The sequence below is a fragment of the Pararge aegeria genome, chromosome 9, assembly GCF_905163445.1.
Source record: "Pararge aegeria chromosome 9, ilParAegt1.1, whole genome shotgun sequence".
NCBI classification, from domain to species: domain Eukaryota; kingdom Metazoa; phylum Arthropoda; class Insecta; order Lepidoptera; family Nymphalidae; genus Pararge; species Pararge aegeria.
This window is the reverse complement of record NC_053188.1, coordinates 11,597,906-11,622,852: the sequence shown is the minus strand read 5'-3', so window position 1 is coordinate 11,622,852 and position 24,947 is coordinate 11,597,906. Positions and strand designations below refer to the sequence as shown.

At 33.4% G+C, this 24,947-nt stretch overlaps 1 protein-coding gene across 3 annotated transcripts in view; it reads right to left on the bottom strand.

Annotated features, from left to right (window-relative positions):
• The window catches only part of LOC120626182, a 218,095-nt gene that overhangs the window by 123,888 nt on the left and 69,260 nt on the right, over positions 1–24,947 (bottom strand). Inside the window, exons 1-2 of one of the 3 annotated variants that reach the window (XM_039893555.1) lie at positions 24,807–24,821; positions 22,794–23,085 (exon numbers count right to left, since the gene is read on the bottom strand). The exons of the other annotated variants lie outside the window; for them this stretch is intronic. The gene's annotated coding sequence lies outside the window, so the exon portion shown is untranslated. Of the gene's footprint in view, positions 1–22,793; positions 23,086–24,806; positions 24,822–24,947 lie in introns of those variants that run through there. 3 annotated transcript variants of the gene reach the window in all.

Below are 24,947 nucleotides of genomic sequence, written 5' to 3'. Positions count from 1 at the left end.
TAATATTTTTTTTACTATTTCTTAAAACATTGATTTATTTCTGTACAAGATGTAGGCTGTGGCTTCACTCACGTAAATTACGGGATGCAGCGTACTGCTACATAGTCTAAACCTATGACAAAAACTCTGATAGGTACCTAATGTAAAGTTGTCCTAATTGCACTGAAAGTGTCACTGATATTTCAAAATATTTACCAAATGACTGGGGGAACCTGCAAACAATTTTTTTAAATATCTTCAATGTACAGAATTTGACCCGTTACAGTCTTATTATAAGTATCTATAGGTATTGTATTATTTTAAGTTATTATAACTATATTTGACATTTATGTTGTCTGTCATCTCTTTATTCAAGAGTTATTAAAAATAATAAGCCCATTAAAATAAAATAAAATTTTATCCCAACCTATTAATTATTATTTAATAAGTGGATAAGAAAAATCCTGCTGGCAACGCATTGGCAGTGAATTTGGTGTTGCAGTGCTATTCACTTTACATCTCTGAAAAACCACAAATTAACTTAAGAAGTTTAATGGATGATTAATGGATTTACAATTATTGTTGAGTAGGTAGGTACGTGGTTAATTATTGTGCTTCTAACGTCGTTGACGTAAGTATGGTAATATTATTACAGATGTTCTTGTTGTTTTATCTTTTAATATATAAAGTCGGTTTGTATTGATAAATTTAAACATTTTCTATTTTTTTTAGAAAATACTATTGTTTTAAAACTTTTAACTTTCTCATATTATATGTTCTATCTTGTTGATATTAAAGAAAGATCTTTATAACTTACAGTTATCAAAGTAATAGTTGCAAAAGTAAACACTTGCCCTCAGACACATAACTAATACATAACATACTATTATTTCATCACCATCGTATTAAGCAATTACCGGCCAGCTACAGAGCACGGGTCTCTTCCCTCAATGAGAAGGGTTTAGGCCCTAGTCCAACGCTGGAATCCACACACCTTTGAGAACATTATGGAGAACTCTCAGGCATGCTGGTTTCCTCACGATGTTTTTCTACATCATTGAAGCAAGTGAATTTTTTAATTGCTTAAACCGCATTGTCATATCAACCGATTACCGGCCTACTAAAAAGAAAAGTTCTCCTCCTACAATGAGAAGAGTTTAGAGAGTAGTCCACCACACATATAACTTAGAAAACTGGGATTCAAACGTCCGAAAGTGTAGCCGAAACCCTAACCACTAGTCTATCACTGCTTCTATAATATATGTCAGTTGGTTTCTATTACCTGTTACATAAGGGTACTAACGCCGCGTTTACAACGTGTCAGGATATCTCGGAACAATCTCTACGCAAATACAATTCTTACAAGCACAAACATTATTATGCAGTAAACACATTGCGTTATTATCTCAAGTATTAACGAGAAGATGATTCTAATAATGATATTATCTAAACTTTGTAACAACAACATTACAATTACAAGACTCAACATATTCTGATAACATGATTAAGATTTTATTGACTTTTATACAGATAACAGAATTGTAATAAAATCGACTTCAAGTAGCCTTACTACCAGCTCTTTAAGCAGTATTAATATAATGTTGCATGCGTCCATCGTCCGCGTTTATTACGATTTTTTAGAAATCCCGTGGGAACCGTTTGTTTTCCTGGGATAAAACTCCTACATTACGGAAATATCGGGATTTTATCTCTTCGGTAATCGCGGACTGTGTTCTTTGCCAATAAACGTTATTTTTTAGCTACATATATTATGCATTTGTCCGATTCCACTTTTTATTTATATTAAAAGCCGGCCAACGTTTAGATCTACGCCAAAAATCCAGTTAATTGGTTGCCTAGTTACAGTGTGAAGAAAGGACAAAAAAATCTAGTCACTAGAAGTACCTAGGTACTAAGGACTCTTCATGTTTTATTTCAAAATTATAATCCTTCTTCTTAGGTCGTCAAGGTGTGCGAAATAATCTTTTTTTTTTCTTTTTTTATTTCTATAGTAATAATTGCCGGACCAAGCAAATGGCTCGCTTAATGGTAAAATAAAACCCATCGCCTATGAACAGGGCAACACCACGCAGTGTCCATCAACCTGAGACGTAGCCTGAAATTACACCAGCAACCACGCCCAAAAATAAGCATGGCGGTAGTAGGTACTAGAATCTTTAGTTTTATGATAATATTGTTTTTAGCGATAGTAATTATACATAGTAACGTTCCTACAGTGGTAAAAAAAATCAAAGTGTTTTATGATTTTTTTCATAATTGATACTATTGCCTATAGTATAATATTCGTTACGCGCAATTGTAAGGCCGTTATCGAGGATTTTAACTCAAGTCAGAGTAAAATGGGACTTATCTTTATTGTTTTAAAGCTCTAATTCATGTACCCTTTGGTAGCGCTTTTATAGGAACGCGGAATAAACTAAAATTGGTATACAGAATTGGCAAGTCCTGAAATTATTATAAAGTCTATTTTACTCCGATATTTCGGTGCTCAACTTGACGAGCGTGCAAACGTTGTACTAGAGATATAGACTTGCGAATGATTTGCTGCCGTCTATTAAAACTTACGGCCACAAACATTATCCAACATTCCTAAGTCTAAGTCCTACATTCTTTAATATGATACACATAATCATCCAAATCCGTTATACCTACCTATAAAGTCATCATCGCAAAATCAAAACACTAAGAGAACTGATAAAAACAAATTCAGCCTGCTGAACGAACAATCTCGCTAGTTTAGTAAGGAATTTTCGTTTACATAGGTTTACAGCCAAGTTAGGCCCGGCTTAAGGCTTGGTCATTAGATTTCTATCTAATCAACTTTATACTGAACCTGAAATAAATAAGCCTAATGGTAGGTACAAATAGAGGTTAGGGTGGAGCACGCTATCATTTGGTTTACAAATAGCCAATTTGCCAAAAAGCTCGCGGACGGAAAAGGTCATGCCATTGAAACTGACCACTGACACAAAATGTTTATATTATTATTACATACTTTTCTATTCCCATGCCAGATTGACATTTACTAAGTTTGAATTTGTTCTTTGAAGCCGTGATAGCCCAGAGGTTCGGAGGACTTCAAATTCACTTTCCGAACCTAAACTACCTTTGCTTCGTAAATTACAATATATTTGTATTTTTCAAAATATTTTCTTCTCTTTATAAAAGTAAAAATAAAAAATATAGGAACTTGTTGCGATTAATAATCTTTTAAACATCAAACATTCAGGTAAAGTAGATAAACGCTTAATGCCTTTTTTTTTGTAATAAACAGCTAACAGTATTGTATTATACTTATCCGCTTACAAATTTTTCAAATGTCATAAATTAGCGAATAAAGACAATAGCATATTCGAACAAGCGCAAAAATTACATGGTTGCATTTGGCTAATTTTAATAACATTTGGAATTGAAATAAAAAAGGAAAAAATAAATAGTTAGGTACATAGGTTAGGGAAATAGACAAGGTAATTTATTTGAATTTTCAATCTGTGAAAATATGTTAATCTTATGTTAACATCCAGTAGGTACGTCCGAAAAAAACTTATCTGGAAGTCGGTTGGACATAGGAAATCACGAAGTTAACGATCGGTTGACTTTAATCTAGCAGAGATTGGTTAGGAACATTATCTAGATAATACCAACCATCCATCCATCGGGATTGTATCTCTTCCGTAATCGCGGACTGTGTTCTTTGCCAATAAACGTTATTTTTTTTAGCTACATACATTATGTCAAAGTCAAAGTCAAAAATATCTTCATTCAAGTAGGCCCATAGGTGGCACTTTTGATGCGTACCTACATAAGAATTACACGGTAGCGATAACCACATTCGTAAACTTAAAACTTAAGCTACGAGGGTTCCAAACGCGTCCTGGTCTAAGAAGAAATCCACAACAAACTTAGCAGAGTGTTTTTTTTTTTTTTTTGTTATCACCATTTCACAATGACATTTTAAATTATTAAATGGGAAACCTGTTAAGAGCAATAATTTACACCCAAGGTTTTTTATCGATTACGTAGTCCTTTATACTACGAGTATAATAGGACTTTTCTATAAGCTTAACGTAAGCTTAAATAATACAAGCTTTGAACTTTTTAAGAGACATCTCCATATGCATTTGTCAGATTCCAGGTTTTATTTATATTAAAAGCCGGACAACATTTACTTTAGTTTGCCTTATATAAATGATGTAAACAATTAAATAACTATTTATTTCAAAATCTTATTTTATCTTATCATCGTCAGCCTCAACATATTAATTATTTTTAAAGTCTCTTCCATGCACAGACCTATTCTCTCGTCGAAAAGACGGTTGTAGTGCATAAACCCACCACGTTGATCATATTGTTGGCGTTAAACATATACTTTGAGAATATCGCACAGCAATGCTACAATACTAACATTAACCTTACTTATAACATAACATTAACCTAACATTAACCTAATACTAACTTTTGCCAACTTAGGTTATCAGGGTTTTTCTCTTTTTATTAAAACAAGTAGGTGTATTTTGATATATATATATATATATGCTAGAAATGTATTACGTGTCAAAATAAAATTTTAGGCAAGCCTAAAACAGAATGTTTTACCACGAATTTCTACGAAAATACTAGAGACCGATAACATCTTCTATGATTAATTAGTTACTTACGTAGTAGGATCGGTGCCCGCCACTTGCTAGAAAAGGTCAATGTTAACCACTTTTAAACTATGTTCTCGTATATCACGTATAAATATATGCGGTAGGATATTTAACCTTATGTTTTTACTTACAAAATGTTAAATAAATAGGTACGTAAAAACATATTATCAACAACCTTTGTTGATTGATTAAATCATTAGCTAGTGGTAATTTAGACACTGACTTCGTTATATTTTAGTAAAAAATTCTTATGAAATTGTGTAAAGTTTAATTGACCCCGCTATTTCGAAAATGGCCCATTTGGCATATTTTTCAAACTTAAGTTGCGTGAGAAATTGCGTGTTCACTTAAAAGTTTCATCTCACTTGATGTTAATTCTGTGTAATAAAATAAAAGCATACCTAAAATTATATGATAAACGGGAAGAAATATGTACGTTTAACAAATAGAAAGGAAAAGAACACGCAGTATCCGGTTTGTTCCCTTATTCTATGACTTTATCGCAGTGAAATTGTGGGAATGTTGAAGATAGAACTAATTAAAAATTCATTTGTAAATTTATGGACGTGAAAAAATGAAATCAAAATTTTTTTCAATGCCACAATGAGGGTGAAAAGATGAAGAGTGGTCAATAAATTTCTTTGACCTTCAGGGAAGTTACTGAGTTTGAGTCTAGTTGCAAGTATTGCTTACACAATATTTTCATATTGTATAGTATAGATGTAATAAATACTTAGTATAGATATCATCATTTCATATTAATAAGCCAATAAATCCTTTGTTTTAAACTCCATACACATAATATTGAATGAATTCAAGAAATTATGAGCACATTTCATTACAATAAAAGCTAAAGGTAGGATCAATAACCCCATCTGGCAACGGTGGAATTTTCTCCCTGAGCTCTCCATTAAATACGTGAAATAAATTTTCTTACCTTTGCAAGCACTCGTTTGTTATACGAATTACGGCAGTATATATAGAACCAATGGCTGAATGTTTGGATTATGTAAGTAATGCTTGGGTGCCTATAAATATTTTGGGTAAAACCATTTAAAAAAAATAAACTTGGATGAAAAATTAAACTTTCAATAGTGTTTATTTTGAAATCATTTATTAGGTTTATCGAACTAATAAAAATAGCATAAAGACTGGAGTACTGGAAAGATACCTACATAGGTCAGATCTAGAAAATTATATGGTTGTGAGGCAATATATATATATTTAATTTTAAATACGCGATATTCAAATAATATAGGAATAACTAGTTTTACTTATTACTTGTATACATAATTATATTAACTAGTGGTCGCCCATAATATATTAAATTGTAAGTTTGAACATTATGAAGGTCCTATTGTCAAAGACCTTTATACTTCTTCAATCACAGATTTAGCCAAGGCTACACGGTCGGTGTCAATTTGCCTGTTTTTTCAAACAATTTATGATCCAAAAACTTAAAAAAGAGTATATATTATGCGTATATGTTTCAAATAAATGGCAACGATAGTAACTTATTAAATCAGTGCATGGCACTGGGTGTAATGGTTTTTTATTGATTTAAAAATATTAACATTCTTAACACCTTCTCTATATATACAAAAAGTGTAATTTCGTACCCCTCCGTCCGCGCAATTTTCGTATAAAGGGGTACATAGTTTTGCCTCTCTTATACTTTTAGTTTACAGCACGGTTCGTAGGCACATAGCCAAAATATATTATGTACATACATTACGCGCTTGGAATAATTTAGAATCTTTTCATCAAAACTTTTTGTTCTCTAATGACGTCAAAGCAAACAATGTCGGGTTGTCACTCACTGTTAACGTCTAAACAGAGTGTTTGGATCAAGTTTGGATGCTTGTGCAAATTCTGTCACTGCTCAAAAAGGCTTGTTTACATTTCTCTACAAAATTTAAGTTAAAGTGACTTTTATTAGTCACGCGCGTACATATTTTCGGGGAACATGCTACAAGTTGCGTCCATCTATGCCAATCGGGTAGAAATACTTTAAGATATTTATTTAATATAATTAGCCAGAGAAAACCAATGGTGCTTACTTATAACAATGATTATCAGCTCATTACCTGTCCACTACAAGGCTCGACGTCACCTCGGTCCTCCTAGAATGAGAAGGGTTTCACTGGTTAAATGCCTATATTTCACTTACGCAGGTTCCTCAGAATTTCAGGTTACGCAGGTTCCTCACGATGTTATCTTGATTCTTGATACTGAAAACACCTTAGAAAAGTTAGCGTTGCGTGCCGGAGTTCCACTCCACCTACCCCGAAAGTCAAGCCGAAGTTCCAACCACAAGGGTGTCACCACTTAGCTATGTAATCGTATTCATAAGAACTTAACAAAGCTTTCCTCATTTGAAGCTAAAATATGAATAACCTTATTATTACTTCCCAAAACTTTTAATGTATCCGGTTTTGGGGTTCCGCACTACATAATTTTATGTAATATTTTATTTATCAAAAAAGACTGACACGCTTTCATACAATCTTCGGTCTGTTTGTAAAAAGATAAAAGTAGTGAAATCACTATCATTAATCAAATAATATTCGATTTTGTCACCTAAACTTACGAATTTATTTAGAAAAAATTAACTAATATAACGCTTTTTTAAAACAGTTGGCCTCATAGGCATACAACGTGTAACAGAATTACAAAATAATGTTGATATGATTGTATATTTCATAAGGAATCACCCTGTAATAATCGAAATCAAAAGACTCATGATAATTTTTCCATACAAACGAATTGAAGATTCTAAGTGTTTACTTAACACAACTTTATTGAGGATAAAAGACCGACACGCGCATAGTACCTACGCTAGTCGACGCGTACACAATAAAGTGACAGGATTAACTTGATTTTAATTTTGCATGTGATCTTATTGCTGTATCTGATTTCTTTCAGTAAAAACTATGACAAGACCAGTTAATACCTAACAATTATTCATTGTAAAGTCAACATCTCCTGAGGATGCGAAGAGGGTACATTGCCGAAGACCTGTTTGGTGTGGAGTATAAGGATTGAAGCAATTATAAATTACACCATACAGATTCTCCTGCTTTTCGCGGAGTATAGCTTGAATTAAGCTTAGTTTTATATTACATCATTAATTCACCTTATTTTAATATAAAAATAAACATTTTAATTTAACGAAATATTGTGATCATGGCTTTTCAAGGCCTATATTGTCTCTAAAAGCAACTTTACTAATCGATTGTCAAAACAATTTCGCCTAATGGGGCACGATCACACTAACCTGCTATTATGAGTCTTCATTAGCATGAAGACTACTACTGACTGAGCTAGTCGGGCTTACGTTTTATTAGGTTTGTCTTTAGGTAGTACGGAACCGTCAGAACGCAAATGCTACTCGCACTAATTGAATTCATCACTCAGGTTCCAATAACTTTGTATAAATCTGGTTTTTTTCCACGATTTTGTAAAAATACTTGTAGCACACTTTTACTTTGATATTTATTGCTTTGACCCTATACACTTTGTTTCCCGCTGTCGCTAAATATTTTACGGAAATCGCGATCTGACATCGTATTACATTCCAAATGTCCGCGTCATATTTATATGTATTGCTACCGGGGCTTGCATTTCATGCATGCATTAAAGCATTACCTTCCCTTTAAATATTTTATCCTTATCCTTTTTTCTATAAGGAGGATTTTCAATTTTAAGCCATCTTTCTGCTTTTCACTTTCAAGCGATCAAAATCCCTATGTACGCCACAGACTGCTATTATTTATTTCTCGTGGTACACCCACAGGCTATTATGATACGTACGTTCACTTCATGTTTAACGTATATAAAGAAGATTGTGAGTAGTTGATTTGTTTCTCGACAATTACGTAGAGCGCGGTTCGTACAAAAATTGCGAAAGGCAGAGGCGTGTCGCTGACAAATAAGTGCATATGTATCTAGTGTCCACAATCAAACTTTGATAGCACACCCAATCATGAAGTTTCAATGTAAATTTCAAAAAAGAATCGTCTTGTTTTCTGTTATAAACGAGCTTTTAAACGATACCAAGCATAATATGTAGGCACGTTAACGCTTACCTCCGTAATAGCTTTTATAATAGCAGCCCTTCCACATATAAGAATATATTTGTTTTTCAATTAAATGTTCATCTTAAAGCTTTAGATTTACATATATATGTAAATTCAAAATTAGAATGTCGCAGTGATAGACGTACGGATGGGCGGATGGTCAGATAGACGGACTAACTGCAATTTAACCGAATAAAAAGCTAACTCTGTTCACTCGATGAATTATTCTTAAATAATACTGTCGAAATGTCACATCTAACCACAGAAATAGTAATAAAATCTACTTGTGGTATAATTAACGCCATATTTATCTATGAAACAAACCAAATACTCTGGACAACATTAAATATAAAATTTATGAGAAATGTAATATGTAATGTATTGCTGCAAAGGTTAAACTGGTAAACATAGTAATTTATGTTATGGCATTGAATGCAAAATTGTGTAGCACCGCTTTTTTCTTACTAATTTGACTATCGTATAACCTTTGCTTTAAAATAAATACAGGAAAAAGAAACAATAAATAATATCCTCTCAGAGAGCAAAGGGCAACAATATCCACAATAATGGGTTTTTATGGAAATTTCGACCTCCTTGGCAGAGCTTAGCGATGCCAGCTCGGTAATCTAATGATTAGAGATCCCGGGTTCGATTCCCAGCAGGAGCCAGTTATTAACATTGTGGTTTTCCATCAAGAAATTTATAGCTTGTACTAGCTCGGAGTTTGGCATTTTGGCGGTCGGTCGGCGGCTTTGGGTCATGCGTCTCTTCCGTTTGTGTCGGAGTTGCCGTCCCATCGGACTATGAGAGTGAGGGAGGTGAGAGTGCACTGTGTTTGCGCACACGTATGTGCATTATAATATATCCCGCGTAGTTAGAAAAAATCTCTGGAGATTGAAGACCATTGCTGAAAATCGGTCATCGAAAATGTACTCTCGTTTTAACGCGTACGTAAGGACCAACGCGCTGCAGTCTCACGAAGCAAGAGGCTAAATCTAAACTATGGGATTAGGTCCTAGTCCACCACAGTGGCCCAGTGCGAATATGTTTGCAAGAGTGTAAAAACTTAATTATAAACTAAATTATGTAGGTACGTTATTCTGATTTCGAATATCAATAACTTACTTTAATGTTATAGGAATATTATTTTAGTTAAAAGTTTAAAAGAGCTTATCTGTCCATACTATGACATTTAAAACGTGTGTTTTTATACACATTCAATTTTCATGATTCTTCGCAGTCGTTAAAACTATTATCGCTTGGCGTGAAATATACCTACTCTGTCTGTTTATTTTAGTTTTGCAATAAGTTACTTTCAATATACGTTATCTGTATGTGAATCACTGAAAAACAACAATTTTCTCAAACAAACATCGTTATCTTTTATTACCAACACGGTAAATCTTTTAGGAAGAATAACCCCTTTGTTGTATACGTGTAGCTATAAGTCATCATCACTAGCCTCTAACTGTACTAAATTCCTCTTCAAAGCAAAGCCCCCCGCTCATAGGGGAGGTTGATGTTTTATGGAAGATCAGACCCACCACGCAACTCCGGGTTGGTGGGCTTTCTAGAATTTCTTCACATATTAGAGTTAATAACCGGAACCGACGGCATTATTAAAAAAAACCTTTTCCTTTGTCATGAAAAATTCAATTGCCAAATAGTAATTTCTATTTCTATTGTATTTACGTTTTTATGAATTTTCTCTGTGGTATACAATAAAAGTGTGTCCATTAATTCTTTCAATGTACTTTTAAGCAAAATCGAGGAAATCATCGAAACAATGTTTTTGAGTTACTTGCGTTCTTCTTTGCATTAACGGCAGAACAGTACCTACAGTTTATTTAATTTATCTATACTTATAATAAAACTGTAACTGGAAGATTTCTGTACATTTGATATATTTTGAATTTTTTTAATCTGTCCTAAACAGATTTTAATTTTATTTTTGTCTGTCTGTCTGCTTGTCTGTTTGTCTGACTTTCTGTCCGGGCACCACGTGAAAACTACTGAACGGAATTAAATAAAATTTGGTATAGTGGTAGCTGATATTCCGGGTCAACATATACGATACTATTTATCCCGATAAACAATAAGTTTTCGTGGGCCATCTCTTTCTTATCTATAACGTTAATCTTTACTGGAAGAAAACGAAACGCGTTTCAATCCAATGCATTGATATTTTATGGAACAGACACCCTGGATCCTACTAATAATAAATTTTCCGGATAAAAATTATAACGTTTAATTTAATTTACTTGAAATAATAAGTTTTAATTAGCAAAAACTTACACTCTACACAAAGTACCAGAGACGCATGACCTTTACACCTGCACTATGAATCATAACTGTTGGTTCAAGTTCAACGAATAAATGGCTTGTTCAATAGAAACCTTCCTGTTTATCCTTACTGGGACGAAAACGGGACAAAATCGGTCGCAACTGGTACTGACTAACAAGCAAATATCAATCTTATTTATTTAGATGTTAGACTGCAAATAGCTTAATCGTAAACAGCACTGAGATATAGTCTGATGTGTGCTTACGATGCTAGTCACGTATCGAATTATAGCAATCAACAGATTATTCTTCATAGACCAAGGAACGAATCACTTACACTCTGTTGGAAAAGCAATTGCAAGGAAATCACTAATTAGCCAAATACCTTTTACAGGTACGTAGGACGAAATAGTGTACATGTAGACATACACGTAGTAGTCAAAATTATAAATTTCTAAAAAGTTGTAAATAGCGTTTCATTATTTTGGCGCGTTATGAAAATCAGATGCGTTAAATTCCATATTAAACGCTCTTAATATAACACAAAATTTAGTATTGTTATTATGCTTAATTTTATTTAAATCTTATTGTTGCCCACGTTTATGACGATTTTTCTACAAAGATCGTGGGAACCGCTTGTTTTGCTGGGATGAAAAGCAGCCTTTGGTACTCTGCGTTCTTTCAAACTCCTCTATGCCAAAGATAAAGTTCTATAGTACATAAAGTTGGTTTATTTGTTGCTTAGTTAGGGCGTGAAGGAAGGAGAAACCAACAAACAAACACCTTTCAAATTTATAATTGTAAGGATAAGAGTCTTTTTCTTTAAGAGAAAATCTAAAATATTCCTTACACACATTAACATAAACAAACACCTATACACTCCTCTCAAACGCGCGGCCAGCTTTTTATGATAGTAACATATTAACTAATTAAATTTTATATTTAAAATATTGCAGGAGACAGGTCTGCACCGTACGGAAATGTGCACGTTTTTGATAAATAAAGATATTAAAAGTTATTTAAAAATTACACTTATAATATTCGTAGTATTTGATTTTACACATTATATGTCTAAAAGGAAATTGGAATTGGACACAAAATGATTACCTATTCGTATGTTTTCAATGATCATATTGTTAATTTTGACACACGCTAGCTAACACTATTTTAACTTCAAAATATTAACCAAAAAAGTTAGTACACGGAAGTGATTGCCCTGACTGATTAGACAAGACAAACTCAAGGAAGGAAAGTAGTAGGTAATATTTTTGCAAGGCTCTAGACTTTAGAGTCTCGAACAACGCGGAAGACAATGTAGCAAATGATCATTACGTTTTTAGCACTACAAGATAACACTTGGAAATTTCCTCACGACGTAGTTCGCATGTACATAAACATCCTGCAATCCATCACTTGAGACAAATTCGCAAAGTACAGGGCAGGAAGTCACAATTTCCAGATACAAGTATTAAATAAATATTATTTTTTTTCATATTTTCTTCAAATCAGTTAACGATACTATTATTGATTATTGGTATTTATGTATCTGTCAAAAAATATTTTGTTCGTTTATAATAATATACTTAAAAGTATTTAATTTTACGACAATAATAATTAAAGTCTGTTTAAATAATAATGATAAAATGTAAGTTCTACTAAAATAATTACATTAGCATGTCAAATGTTATTGTATGCTAAGTACCTAAGTAATTAAAAATAATAAAAATAATTGTCGGATACAGAACGCAGTAGTCCTTGAAACGGCGCGTATTGTGGGGAGGTTCCTCACTCTGGAGCCCTGACCACCGGTTGCTTGGGAATTCAAAAGCCCCGCAAGCGGAGGGTGGAAGTTTTTTTTTTTTATAAATTTTTAATAGTGTTTTTTAATTTATTTTTAAGCATTGTTAATAATTTAAAAAAAAAAGGAAAAGAATAAATGATAGAAATAATAATTGTACTTAATAATAATATTAAGAAGGTACGGTACATGTTTCATATATGCTTAATAATATATTTTTTGTGCATTTAGTAATAATTTCCTGACATGTCTACAATCACATTTTATGGAAACGAGTTAACAATCAGTTTATATAGGATCTAATAGATATAGCAGAATCATAATAATTATGACGTGCCAAAGTTTCATTGCTATTGTGTGTTTTATTAACATAGCATATAATCTGTTGTCACACTGAGTAATGTGACTTTATGCTGAAGTGACGATGACTTACTTTGTTTATCATTGTCATGGCTGTGACCGTAAGCAACGTAATCTGCGCCATAAAATTTTAAGTAACGATAAAATACAAAGTTTTAAAGCGTTTGTTTATTTTATTTTCTAGATTGCTTTTCTAATATTGCTTATAGTTTTATTGAAATAATTCGTACCCCTTCATCTACGAGCGTTGCTTGTTTATTGTAATAAGGGCAACTCGGTTTAATATCTCGTATGTTACTCTTTGGCTCAAGGGTGTCCACGGTAATAGTAATAAGCAATACTTAAATATAACGGTCATTTTCAACAATTAGAAAATAATTCCAATATAAAAATTTACATTCATTGTATCTACAAATTGTGTTTCTATCATAATCTTATGGGTCCACATTGCAAAATGAAAACGTTATTAGTAAGAATATAAATTTAGATTTAATTTAAATATATATTTATAATATAAATTGCTAAGGAATTAAATAGCACTCGCTCAGGAGTGTGAGGAAATCTGCATATCTGAGAATTGTCCACATTATTCTCAAAGACTTGTGTTTCGCAACAGAGCGTTATGGATTACAGCTACACCATTGAATAAGCATTTTTTAACTCTGTGAGTAACATGCCTTCGTTGCGACGCGCAACTTAGACCTGATTATTGCTTTGCAACAGACATGATAATCACAGAGGGCAAGGCTTATCATAATTCATTACCATTCATTATTAATAACAGACTTCTAGGTACCTTATATGTTGCCACCATGCGAATTGGAGTTGCCACCTTTGACAATTATTATCATACATTTAATGTCAAGGAACCGAATGTTTGATGTGCTCTTCGCACGGGAGTTAACTATTAGAAAATTATGACATATAAAACAAAATAGCTAGCAGTTATCCGCCTTGGAATAGAACCCGTGCTAGACCAGAGGTATATAGCGAAAGCGTAATTCCATTAAACAAAAGCCGTTTAGTATTTATAATTAATTACAGAAACTACTTCAAATAGATTAAAAAATAAATGTTGTGATTCTTTTTCATTATTATACCTACTAACTTTATTTTTCAAGTTAACTGTTTTATGATTTATCAATTAATATTGAGTTAACAATCCATTCAAATACCCACTAATAATAATTCGATAACCTTAAAGCACGAAAGGATGTTACGAATTCTTGGAGTAAATTATAATGATTTAATTCTTTTGATAAATCGAGTCTTTTTTACTTTACACAACACGGTCATCGTAAGAACCACTGAATAAGTATTGATATATAAGATATATAAGATAATTTCTTTTTTTAATATTTTTTCTTCCAGCTTAGGAAGAAAAAATATTATTCGTAAAATGGGTGCGCCAAAATATTCCTTTTTTATGGGGTCAATTAGTGAAATGGGAAAGGCAGTGACGCAGAGAATCAAGGACGCATCGGGGGTGGTGCCGTCGCGGTAAAGTTGAATTTCAGGGTGTGAAAATAGAGCAAGCTTATAATATAAAGAGCCGTGCCCAGCGCTTTCAATCGCGTTAACCATGGGGTTATAGCGTGATTTTATAAATATTATCATATTGTTATAGCTTATATTATCATCATCAACATTCTTAACTCATTACTGACACACTACAAAGTCCAGAATGAAAATGACTTAGCCTGTAGTCTACCATACTGGCTGAAAAATTATGGAGAACTCTCAATAATGGACCTTCCCTAAAAATGATTTGTTCACCATTAAGGCAGGTGATATTATAAAAACGACATAACTCTTTAAAAGTAGTAAAATTAGTTCCGCGGCAAATACTTCTCCGAGTTACGTTACACTTAGTCCTCCCGAAAGGAAGTCCTAAACGCTTGCCAGTAACTCAAGTGGTTAGGACTTCCTATATAATATAATCTACATCTATAAACTGAGCTGACACCTTGAGTCACAAACATTGACATCTTGAAAATTTCAAAACAAATAAAAGATATGCAAGGAAAATGTAATTACTGAGTATGAATTTATTTTTAATGAATAGTATTATCAACCTCTTTATCTTGCTGCCTTTTAGCTACCTACCTACAAATGTTACTGGCGTAGCGTAGTATTTATTATGTAGGTGCCTACTGCTCAATCAATAAAAGTGTACAGAAAATTATGTCGACTTCCATATTTTATAGTACGTAGTATGATTATGGCAATCGACCTATAGTATCGAGACAATAGCTGTAGACGTTTAAAAAAAATAAAAAATGATATTTTCGCACCGTGGCTCTATTTCCCAAGAGTATACGGACTATTAAGAAAAATATAACAATACCTAAGATTTTCTTTATGTTGAAATTTACTAACACAACAATTCGTGAATCTCGCAATAAGTGAAATTTTACAATTTTTGTTGTTCCTGCACATATTTTACTTGAATATTGAAAAAGTGAATATTATTCAATTTCCGGTCGCAACAGAATAAGGCTGTTTAAATAATCTTGGGTTATTCCTGCTGCAGTACCTATGACCTCCTAGTCTTATGAGTAAATCAATTTATTCCAATCGCATTATCATTGCACAGCTATCTCTTTCTTTACTACGAATGCGTGCAGTTTTCATATTTATAAAGTAAAAATAAAGTCACTTATGTTCAGAGGTTTTCCTCATTCGTTACAGATGAAAGGCTTGGCTATAAACCGTACTAGACCCAACCTTGTACGAATTAAATGTTTACGTTCTTAATGGAGAGCGACGCGTTGACCTTGTCAATAACTCTGAGTGAAGATAATGCCGGATGAAATAATAAGGAGCGTTCGTTATCATTAAGTGTGTTCGTACCGAATTACTGCCAGATAACAGAGATTCTTACTTCTTACTTGATGACTTACGGATCAGAGACATGGTCGCTAACTATGGGCCTCATAAGAAGGCTCAGAGTCACTCAGCGGGCGATGGAGAGAGCTATGTTAGGAGTGTCTCTACGTGATCAAATCAGAAATGAGGAGATTCGTAGAAGAACTAGAGTTACCGACATAGCTCAGCGAGTTGCGAAGCTGAAGTGGCAATGGGCGGGGCACATAGCTCGGAGAACCGATGGACGTTGGGGTCTTAAGGTGCTGGAATGGCGACCCCGCACCGGTAAACGCAGCGTAGGTCGGCCCCAAACGAGGTGGACAGATGACATCAGGCGAGTAGCTGGGAGCCGTTGGAGGCAAGCGGCCCAGGACCGTGCATTGTGGAACTCCCTACAAAAGACCTATGTCCAGCAGTGGACGTCAATTGGTTGAGATGATGATGATGATGAACAGAGATTCGTGCTATGATTTCTAGATATCATTCTTTTGATGTCATTTTGACGCTGTTTTGCTGTATTTGGCAGTATATTTAGATATGTTTTTATCACATCCATTATGACGTACGTCGCACGGGTAGTCTTGGAAATTTCGTCGTTTTTTCCCTTAGTGCGTAACTGAGGGCCAGGAAACAAATTTAAAAAGTTGTTCTTCATTAATCAGCATTATCGGCTATAGCCCTTAGCACTTATTTTCAAATCAACACTCCGGATATTGTTTAAAACTAGATCATTAATTATTTATCAGTAAATATTTAACAATGATAGTTACGCGGTAATGAACTATCAACTTTGGCATGTTGTGTGATATTATATTTTTCCGTCATCAAGACATGATTGAATTATTAATTAGCCAAGTATTAGGATTACAAAACCAACAAAAAATTAGATAAAAGTGAACGCAAACAAATTAATGTCAATCAATGTCAGTTTTAGGATTTTTTAAAACGCATATCTCGAAATTTAATTTATCAATAGCCTATACCGGTTCACCTATAACGGTCTTAGGGTCTCTCCCATTAGAGAGGGTTTACACATAATCACCACGCTGTTCAGACGGGTCGGAGATCGCAGAAGTTTGTAGTAGTAGCACAAAGGACGCTGCTGTCCGTTCTCCGTTATATTACTTTAGTCAGACTGTTACTTTAGACATATCTTGCTTAGTAAGTTAGTCAGTTAGTAATGACCTGTCGAACTGTCATATTTATTCTTCATTTAAAGTTCCCCTAAGACCAAATCCTAAGGTCACTTGGTAGAATGTCGCTACTAAGCGATAAGGCCGCCTTTTGTATTCTACTCCAGTGAATGAATGAATTAATTAATACCCTTTTATTTGACACCACATGAAAATACAGGAAAATTTGTAAATAACTAATATTTCGCTCTAATCTCCTTACCCTTACTGGGAGTGGTGTACAAATAAAGAATATAAATAATAAGTAAAAAAGAAAGTTTCTGACGCTGAGCTATTAAATGATGTGTGTGTGAGGTATGTATAGTAAGCGTTCATTTTATCAGACTGATACACCACTTAAACGACCTAATAAAATGGAAAGTTATAAAAAAATATTGAAATTATTTATTTTATATCAGTTCAAAGCGTGCACGGTGTAAGTAATATACAGCGCAATATAAGTAAAAACATTTTGAATAGAGCCCACTTGGCTTCACCTAGGAAAGTTGTGTTTGGATACATTTGAGAAAAAGAAAAAAAAGTTCCGATTTGAATGATATTTCTCAAAGAGGGGAATGGGTTTAATATAATTGGCATACTTTCTAACAGGTTAGCCCGCTACCATCTTAGACTGTATCATCACAAGGTGAGATTTCAGTCAAGGTCATGGAGTTGAGTAACAAAAACGCAAAGTGTATTTTGAAGATTGGTGTAGGTTTGGGTAGAAGCGGTGAGTTTTGTGTGCTTATTTTGCACGAAAGGGGAAGGGCGTTGAACTGTGTGTCGCATTTATACCACACATATTGTTCTGGTTATTTGTGGACTACACTAGCAAAATCATTATTCAATCATTATTACTCCATCAAGTCTTCCAAAAAGTAAGACGTTTAAGCTCATCATATTTATCAGCCTAATGAATGTCCCGTATGAGTTCGAAATAGTTTCATCAACCCGAAATTCATCCAGAATTTCGATCACTTAGTGATCTCACAATATGTTAAGTAATTTCGAGTATCTACGGAAATATAATTAAATTTAACGTGAGCAGTCAAGTCACAAAAAATTTCGTTGTTTTTCATTAAGTAAGACAAGGTAAGGTAAAATTTCGTTGCTTTTCATTAAGTAAGACAAGGTAAGGATCACATATTGCCGCAGGAGTCGCAAATGGTGAAGGACTGAATATGACAATAACATAAAAAGCATGTGTGGACCGCAAAGGGCCCTTCAAGGTCATTCTTATGAATAATGGCGCATTCGTTAGGGTTGATTTATTTGCTGTCGACAGCATTTGAATTTTCAGTAGAAGGGATGTTAGCAACGTGAAGTAAGATAGTTGATTTCATAAATAAGATAAGATCTCTCAATAAGTCACTCTAAATAGTTTATCACATCTAAGTGAGTAAATATTATATTATTTTAAAGTATTAGAGCCTAATTTGTATGCTTTAAAAGTTATTACTACTTATACTATTATATCGTCAAGTCACGAGGTTTGTATCATCTTAATAAAATATCATCATCAGCCCACATGTATTCCACGGTCAGTATCTACATACATGCCAACGTGCACAATATACAGCTCAGTTTGTAGCCGATATTTCCTCACTAAATCAATTATATAGTAACTAGCCTAAGTTTAGAACCCAACTAAACTTGGAATCGAGTCGGTCGCCAACTTGTTGCTATATCTATAAATACTCTTAGAGATATGTTCATAGTTATAAATCACGAGCTATAGGTACCGACCGATGTATTTAACTCAAAAAAGAGGGACCAAACATGTATAGAAACTTGAGGATTGAGGTACAAATTTTCTACGTAATAATTTGTACAAGAAAATTTTCAAACAAAGACGGCCGACTGACGCAGCAACCATGCTTTCTGGTTCCAAGGCTGTGGGTTCGATTCCCACAATTGGAAAATGTTTGTGTCATTAATATTAATGTTTAGCAGTGACTGGGTGCTTATCTGTATACCTATTATAAGTATTTATCTATATTACTTATTCATAAAAATATTCATCAGTGATCTTAATACCCATGACACAACCTACGCCCACTTTGGGGCTAGATGTGCGTATTGTCGTAGAATATTTATTTAATTATCAACCGATTACAGCATTGGCAAACACTAAAAAGAGCTTTAAGAACTCACTTGAATTCACATCTTGAAAACTACTGAACCAATCTTTGATGAAATCTGCACAGTTTCCTAACTTGAAGTAAATGAAATAAAAATACACTTTATTGTACACCTAACAGAAATTAAATTATATACAAAAACAACACAATAAAACACAGGTACAATGGGCGGCAGACACAGACTTAAGGGTTAGGTTGTACACAAGAGCAGAGCAGTTACCAAATAAAAAATAAATATATATATCAATTATTATATCATACAAAGTACAAACCTACAACACAAAGAAAAGTGACTTAGACGCGAAAAAAAATAACTAATTAGGGTGGCATAAAATGTTTTTAAGGAGTCTCTTGAAAATCGGAAGTGACTGCGCGCGCCTAATTAAATGTAAAGTTTAAAGCCAATGTTTTGGTAATTTTTCAAATCATTGGTGAAAGCATTATTTCTATTATATTATTCCAAAGATATAACATGTAGGTAAATATGCAATTCGAAATAATAACATTTTTTTTGAAGTCGGTTCAAATATTTATAATACCCCATTTCCTCTTCAATGTAAAGTTAAACAGATAAGTAATCTTTTATTCCGTTATGTGTTTCACGCTTAAAGCATATAAAAGGACGTTCAATTCTAAATCTTATAAAATTTTTAATAATTTTACATGGAAACCTTTCTTTAGAAGAAATTTTAATTTAACTACATTGGATAGAAGCAGGCGGGTAGGGCAGGTACTTTGCGGAAATCCATAATATATTATAAAAATTAAGCTTAATTTGCTATACTCCGCGAACAGCAATAGAATCTGTATGTCATTTTAACTCATTCTTTGTAAAGTCAACATCTCCTGAGGATGCTCCGATTTTGGAGCGAAACGTACGTAGAGGGTACATTGCCGAGGATCTGTTTGGTGTGGAGTATACGGATTGAAGATATTATAAATTACACCACACATATTTTCCTGCTGTTCGCGGAGTATAGCAAATTAAACTTAATTTTCATAATTAAACTACAGCCGATGCACTCATCTCTAATAGATTGTGTTCTTAATATCTCGGCAAGAACTTTTCAAAATAAGATCGCGTTTTTTAACTTATATTAGATTTATCACTTATATTATGATCTTGATAATATCATTGTATACTTTCATATTTAGTACTTAGTCTCAAGTAGCTCTTTATCGATAAAGAAAATCCTTGATATCCGTGTACAGTAAGTTACGAAATGCCGCTGAGTTTTAACAATCTGTCTAACATTGTTGAAGTATAGGCTTGACACTTCAACAAACGTTTGTGATTATTATCGATTTATTTTTATTAATAATTTGGTGATTACCAATAAACTAGTGTCATAAATATAAAACATGAAAAAGTTTTTTTTTTTAAGTTATGAATGACGACGGATGCAAATGGTCCACCTGGTGGTTAACTTGTTTTTTTAGTGAAAAACTATCGCTTTACAGAGCAACACTTCGAACAACCACAGAGAGAAATGACGGTAGAACTTACTTCCCCGGACGACCTCTGTCACAAAAAGCTCTACTATAAAGTTTCTTCCAAAGAATGCTTTAGTATCTAAGACAATAACTGAACCGGTGACTTCGAAATTGACTTCCGTGACTCATAGAGCCGGTTAAGCCGTATTTCCTGGTTCTAATCATCATCATTAATATCAGCCCAGCATTACTGGCCCACTACAGAGCAAGGATCTCCTCCCAGAATGAGAAAGGTTTAGATTCGTAGTCCCGATCCGTAGTTTACCCGCCATTTGGTGTAATTAACACGCATTGTAGAACATTATGTATGAAGCCGGACGGGTCGCTAGTTTGGTAATAAAATGGTAAGTTGTTTAAATGACACTAAGCACTTATGCCAGTTTTCACTGATCTTAGGCATCACCTAAATCGAATGCCTAATTATTTAGGTGATGACTTTAGAAATAAAATGTTTTACCAACTCTTAGGTGATAACTATTGGTAAACGGTTGATGCATTCCCAGGAATCTCCTTAGATTAGGCGTTACTTACTTAGGCATTGCCTTGTTCGTCGTTAGTGAAAACGGGTGTTAGAACTGGCGCACAAGTGGAAATAATATCCAAATAATATATGTGTAATAATTAACGGCGGTGAACTTCTAGCAGCAGCAGCAGCAGTAGCAGGTGGACACGTTAATAATATCCCCTGTCAGGGGATATAATTAACGTGTCCACCAGGTGATATAATTTTTGCCTGCGCTAGCTCTGCTGTAGTAGGCTCTGGTGTGTTGCTGTGATGATGTTGGGTAGGTATAACTATATTTTCCTTTTATGGTATGTTTTTTCTTGCCTTTTATGGTAAAAACCCATGATAGGATGTGTTTTCCACGTAGCAACTCTTTTTCTCACATAAAAAAATATATGGAATATTTGACATAATAGATTTGTGCCATATTTCCTGCATACTCGCCTTAATTATCAAGTCATTAGCTTAGTATTAAAACTATTTATTATTAGATTACATGGTATATTAGTTCAGACATAGCCTTCTAATGGGTACTAAGTGATTTAATTGTTATAAATACGTGCACTTCTACGAAATAATTAGGAGTTTGTTTAAGTTTATCTCAGAATTTTCAAAGTTAAGTTAGATTTAAGTGTCAATTTAAAGGTAATATTATACATATTATCTTTTTCATACTTCCTAACTATTTTATAATTTTATCCAATGAGTATATGTATACTCTGCGGAAAACTTCTCGCGGAGTAGTGTAGCAAATTAAGCTTAAGTAATGTTTATTGTTTAACATGGAATTCCACAAAGTAACGCCTACTTCTATCCAATATTATTTTTTTCACGTTTTAAAACTTTTCAACAACTCATATTAAAATCATTATGTCATTATCGCATGGTATGCTGCTAGTCTTTAGATCAGTTGTAATTTCACTGGTAACATCGGACGGTGGTATAAAATATAGCTAGGTAGGTAGGTACTATAAAAATCACATGATTTGACATTTGTATACCATTCCTCAATATTTTCAATCAAATATTTCCCAAAGTAGGTATTAATGTTAGACGTAAAGAAACTTACGAGCTGAACATGAGAGAAATAAAAAGTGATAGGATTAGGTTATTTAAAGTTGCCTGGAGGAGATCGCCTCAATGTATCAGTGAAAACTCTTTAGAATTTTAATTAAGAACAACAAAATAAATTTGAAAGTCTAAAAAGTCCTTTTCTAAAGCTGTCCTTTTAAAGCTGTCCTTTTCTACAAAACACATAAAGAAAAAGGATGGCACTACTTTTACAGAAAACAGCATGAGCTCCAAATTTTTATTTTCATTTACGTTAACCTCGTGGGAAATGAGGTTAACATGTAATTATATCGTATATGAAAAAAATAAAAAAATACCTTTGTATCGTACAAAATATATCCATTTATGCTGAATTAACACAATGAAAACTTACCGCCTTCAACCGGAATAACATCGGTTGTCAGCTGGACGACAACTGACGCGTCATACGTCTCGGCCTCCAGTTTTCCTTACTCCTCAAAAAAGGAACTCGCGCGAACACTCGTACATTATCATCACCACAATCACTGTTTACAAACGGTCGAATTTCGTTTTGCACTTTTTTAGTAGCCGACGAACAAAGCAGTTTTTGTAGTTAGCCTTAATTTTCCTCTTCCGATAGTTTAATCGTTTCTGGCAAACATTCGTTCTATATCAAATAGAAACGAATACTGCTATTTTTGATTCTAGAAAAAAAAATTCGTGTTGCTATTCGTGTTGAATAAATAAACTAAAATAGTTTGGTTAGCTTTATTCCCACAACGGTATTATGGAATTACGGATATAAAAAAGGAGCCTATTCACAAAAATGAAGGAATGTAATTTTAAAAATAGCTAGCTAATTAATTATTTATTTGCATAAATTACTCGCATGTCCGACACTACTGCTAATAATTTGTCTATTATCTAAATATTCCAGTATGTGTATCTTGTGTATATTTATTTATATATCGCTTAACTGCTTACATAAGGACGTTATTTTAGAACCATATTATCACTCCATTATTTTGAACATAATCAGTCACGTATATTATCTCATGACCATCTATCTTCTAGCTGTTATCATATGTTTGACGTTAAATTTGAACAAAAAACTAATTCAAATTGTTTGAAACAAAATCAAGTTAGAGCTACGTTGACGTGAAAATAACTACCTACTATGAAGTAATGTTTTGTAGTAATTTTTTCATGAGAATCAAATCATACTTGATGATGCTCTGCTCATAATTTCAGTCGCATGACTGGATGTCACATGATGAAGATAACGTAAGTACATAATTTAAATTAGACAATGAGCTTAATGCTTAAATAAAATATAAGATTTATGAAACGCAACGCATTATGCAATTTTTTGTTCTCAATTAATATATTAATGGTGATTTTGAAATTAAGTTAGACGTTAGACTAGCCATACTAAGTCATAGTCATAAATGTATTTATTTAAATTAGCCTGTCATGTATGTGTGTATACAAATTTTTAAATTTTTGCGAGCTAGTAGCAGCATTGCAGCCAAATTTTTAAACTAATAATTATAAGAGTTTTCAAGCAGGTCTTTAAAGAAGCCCTCTAGACACTGACAGCCCTGGTAGTTTCTTATTAGTTTATATCAATGGATTTAATAAAATCTAACTGATTACATTCTCCTTATTAATATATAGTATTTTCTTTCGAAGTTATTTGCAATAAACTAATTCTGAAGAAGAATATTTGTATAACGTAAAACATTATTTATCGGCTTATTACGTTCAAGTTCACATCATCAATAACTAATGCAGCGAGCCGCGAACGCATCGACGCACGTGACCGGCAGAAAATCATTGCCAACTTCTCCTTGAAAGGGACAGAAAAAATATCAACTTCGTAACCTCCTCAGTACATTGATACAAAGATAATATATAAATGTATAACACGCAATATAAATACTTTATACTTAATCGGAGCAAGGGTAAGTACGTTCTGCCTCAAACTAGCATTAGTTCCACATACTTTAACCGCATAAATATATTTTACACGACAATCTAATTGTACGTTATTTCTGCTAATCTTTACGCGTTTTCTGCTACGTTTATTCAAGACTTACTAGCCACTTCATTGGGATCTGCATAACAATTATCCTAAAACAATAATCTGCAAATACTTCAAGGTATTTGCACAATGGCGAAAATAAATTTTTAACCATGAAAACGATTAAGTAGAGCCACTGGCACTTAAAATTTTGTTACAAAAAGTATTAAGACTCACGAAAAGAATCGCGAAGTTAAGCGCGGGAACGCAATGTTAAGATCATCCACAAACCGGCTGCGATAGGGATATTATTATCACTTTCCTACCCTTAAGAACTTTACTTCTCATTTTCGAATGATCCTTTATCCTACGAAACGTTTGCGACTACCGATAAATTAGTACCTGAACAGGTACAGGCGCGCGTGCGGCAAGCGCGGTGTTCGTCACACGAATGCCGCCTTGCGTCTCTTGCATTGTTTACATCGCTAATTACAATTTCGTTTCGATCGAGTTTGCCTGCTAAGGCTCCACGGCGGAAAATCT